The sequence below is a fragment of the Pinus tabuliformis genome, chromosome Q (assembly GCF_031772625.1).
Source record: "Pinus tabuliformis cultivar Carrire ecotype Pingquan chromosome Q, CPIR1, whole genome shotgun sequence".
Classification (NCBI taxonomy): Eukaryota; Viridiplantae; Streptophyta; class Pinopsida; order Pinales; family Pinaceae; genus Pinus; species Pinus tabuliformis.
Window position 1 is genome coordinate 1,151,140,097 of NC_142296.1, and position 4,398 is coordinate 1,151,144,494.

The window sequence follows — 4,398 nt, forward strand, 5'->3', positions numbered from 1 at the left end:
TTGTTCACTCGGAAAATCAATGGAAAATTATGCCCTAATGAATTTCTCATAATTCATAATAATTCAAATATTTTAAAATTTTATATATATATATATATATAATTGGATATTTTATATATAATTAATTTAAATGGTGAGATTGTTCACTTGGAAAATCAGTGTAAAATTATGCACTAACGAATTTCATGTTCAATTTTTATAATGAGTTGAATTGTGTAGCAAAAGTAATCACAAATTCCATTAACACATTCTAAAAAGATCATTATTTTTATATATTAATTTAGTTTTATTTTCAAACCCTTTATCTATACAATCAAACCCTTTATCTATAGAGTCAAATAATAATTTAAGTAATACCACTTTTCTTTATTCCTACGAATACAAGATTCCAACAACTTTATTATTATTATTATAAAGATGATTATCTTTATATATTAATTTAGTTTTATTTTCAAACTGTTTATCTATAAAATCAAATAATAATTTAGGTAATACCACTTTTCTTTATTCCTACGAATACAAGATTCCAACCACTTTATTATTATTATTATTCAAACATTTACGTACATGATATGTATAATGAACGATTTAGTTTTTCAAAGTGGTTTTGGTTGAATATAGTAATGTTGTTTAACAATCAGGTCGTCCTTAAAGCTCGTTGATGCCATCCAGCAGAAAAGGAAATTTATTTGCAGCGATATATTCAATATGGAAATTACTGGATAAGCTTTTGATAATTCCCTCTCAAATGACTGCAACAAGCTCTAGATCATGCAGGTTTTTAGTCATCCACTGTCCTAATTAACTTCGGTAATAGTAGCGGGTTTATCCTTCTAGAAGGTAGCTGACACAGTAAAGAATCTAAAAACCGGGGGATTCTAGCAGGTATTATTAAAATCCAGTACAGTGTACTTTAAGCATCCACATGTGGATGCTGCCCAATGACAAAACAACAGGATACACAGAAGCCACAATAAGGTGGATAGCTCCCTACTTATAACAAAGAAAAGCAGTAGAACTACCATTCTCTTGTATCATTTGCAATTGCTTTGTCTTACATCTGATTGGCCATCAACTAGGGTTCGAATTGCCATGGATCTATCATTCGCTATGTTTTCTGTTATCATATTTGCTGTGACATTCGCTTCAACCACAGCAGGAGCGGCAACGGAGGACGTGAAATATTCCGTGTACTATTCCGCGGACATGGCGGAATTCATCAAGACTTCGTGCAAAGTGACTCTCTATCCGAAGCTCTGTGTTACGTCGCTTTCTTCTTACGCGGGACATCTGAGGCCGAAGCAAAGCGATCTCGTGAATGCGGCCGTCATTGTCAGCCTCATTAATGCTCGCAACGTTTCCGTCTGGGCCGCCGGCCTCGGAGCCAGAGGCGCCGGAATGAGTGAAAGAGAAAAGGAGGCGCTGGACGATTGTCTGGAGAATTTTGGCGACGCCGGGGACCAGATTAGCGAATCTCTGGCGGAGCTGAAGCATCTGAGGCGGAACACCTTCAAAATTCAGATGAGCAACGTAGAGACGTGGATGAGCGCTGCCCTCACCAACGAGGACACTTGCCTCGACGGCTTTCGGGATCTCAACGCGACCGGGAAAGTTACGACCATGGTCACCGGCCGCGTGCAGTATGTGTGCGAATTGATCAGTAATGCCCTCGCTCTAGTCAACAGATTCGCTGCCACCGGAAGTTATAAGGAACTGCTCCAGCTTTGAAGCCTTCAAGGCCGTCTTAAAATAATAATTTAAATAAAATCTTAGTTTGGAACCATAGCATTAAGCCAAACTTTGGGCTTTTATTGTAACCTGTATAATATGGTGATATAATTAATATTAGTTTAGATAAATGAAGTGGGATAATTTGTGAACGAATGCATATTTTGTCCGGTAATGTATAAGATATTTTTAAGTTGCTTGAATGAATTTTAATGGTGGGATAGAGCGATTTAGGCATGAATGAATAGGGCCTTGTCTACCTGTCCATAGGACGCATATGTTAGCGAATTTGGAGATTGGAAAGGAAATATCAAAAGTCCGGTTCAGCCTATTTAAAAGTTCGATTGTATCTCATTTTAAAAAAATTTGACATTAAAAGTAATCATAATCATTTTTCTTCGAATTTACGGGGCTCGGCAATACCCAAAACATAGCCACCGTTAAATAAATTCTGGTGTCCCGCTTCTGCCTATGGAGCAACAGCTCTGTTCTTATGAAGCCTGCATTAAGTGATATTCATTACTCCAGTATCATATTGGTTCAAAAGGTCTCTATATTTAACTTACACGAATAATTATTTTATTTTATAGGGTCGCCGTAAAAACGATTGTTGAGGGAATATGTTGGTTTGTACAGTTGAACGAAAACCATATATGAAGATTCTGCCTTTGCTGCTTCCAGATGCCCTTGAAAGATAAAGAAATAGTTAATGTATTATTCGCATATTGTAAATAATTTAAGCGCCGAGCAGGGCCGGGCTGATGTGGGTTTGGGTTCCATCGGGGAATCCAAGAGTCCTCATGAACAATCAGTTCTCAATGAATGGGTATATTTTGCTTTATTATAACAGCTTTTAATTTTTTGGTATTTGTCTTTTTTTAATTACAGTGTACTTGATAGATTTAAAATTTTAGTTAAGTGACTTGAAATTATACATGCGAAAAAATTTAAATAACATTATTCTTTATAAGTTTTTAATATATATATGTGTGTGTTTTTATAGAGAAATAATATCAAGGAAAAAATTAAATTAATAAAAATTATTCTTTTCATATTTCAACGATATCAATTTTATGTACTTAAAGTATAATAATATTTATATTTTATTTATAAAAAATTAAATGTTAAAAATAAATATTTGTTGATGAAAATTAATTTTATTAAATACTAATAATAATAATTACTATTTAAAATTAATTTCATAATAAATTAATTTTATTTATTTTTTATAATAAAAATTTAATTTAAAACTTTAAATTTAAAAATTAACATGGCAATGTACTTTATTCTGATTATGATTAAAATGACATTTTTAATATAATTTTTGAAATTAAAATTTCACATAAATAAAAATAAAGATGCTAGTGTACTGGAAAGTCCATATCGAAAGAGAAGTATAGGCTATACAGCCCATGAATCAAAATGCTTTGCATACACCACTAAAAACATGGAAATATTTTAAAACCAACTTTCATTACTTTAAGTGGCCAAAAACGATGGTAGATATTGATCAAATCTATACCAACTTTATCAAATGAAGAAAATTAACCTCTTGAAAATCAAAGTCTATTCCACTGAATTGAGGTTAGAAGTGCATGTGCACTTGTAGGTCATGTGCAATCCTCAATATCTTCATTCTCCAAAATATAAAACCTACCTTCGAGACTGCAACGCTTCTTGCTTCCTTTCTTACTAATACGATTTCCAGAATCTTATAAAAATTAAAAAATATAAATAAATTTGATTTGATTTTTAAATTATCTGAAACGTAAAAATTTCAAAACCAGTTATTACCGAGTAAACTTCTCAGACAATCACATTACATATCTCCCTGTGATTTAAGGTATGCCCCTATACAACATGTTAACCCTTCAGAGACAGGCAATTATATCCGTCCGTGTTTAAGGTTTGACATGTAAATTTATTTACTGCTGCTTATCCTTTGGCGAATTTCATTTGCCCTGCGACATCATTTATTCCTTATTTTTTTATTTACTGGTGGATATTTCGTCATTGTCGTTCGACCCCACACTGCTGTTCGAAACGTATTGTTGAGAATTTCTCAAAAAAATCGAACATATGCCCCCAATGGTTCTTAAAAAATGTGGAAAAGAAAGTGAGATTGCAAATCATATTTTCTAAACCGTCCATTTTTAGAAATTCAGAACGGGTATCTCACATAAGTATATTACGTGATTCTCACGTTTTAAGTTATTGGTTGTTTGAAAATAGCATGAAAGTATTTTCAAAGATAGGGATCCATGGTTCTCATGTTTCAACTTACTTTTATTCCACAAATTTTGGTGTGGCGCTTAAAAATAAGCAACTAAGGCTTATCATACATTGTCTATTTTGCGTGTGTTTCCAACAATGGTATCAGATCATAGTTTTTCCACTATCAACTTCCAGGTTGTTTCCATAAGTTTTTATTCCACATTTCAAATTGTTTGTTTTTTGGAATATTTACTTCTCTATATTCCGATGATGCCTCAGTAACTCTTCCCTCTATGTTCTGCATTAGTTTGCCTACTTATCTACACCTATGTTCTTCTGACCTAGGCTTTATCCTTTATTATCCTTTGCATTGAGTATGAAATAGGCCATGAAAATTGTTTCTATAAGTTCATCTGCAACCATCCTTAGTGTTCACACGTGAATTGAAACCCCTCT

At 33.1% G+C, this 4,398-nt stretch overlaps 1 pseudogene; it reads left to right on the forward strand.

Annotated features, from left to right (window-relative positions):
• Window positions 1–1,009: 1,009 nt before the first annotated feature.
• LOC149223701 (21 kDa protein pseudogene) lies at window positions 1,010–2,047 on the forward strand (annotated as a pseudogene).
• Window positions 2,048–4,398: the final 2,351 nt, after the last annotated feature.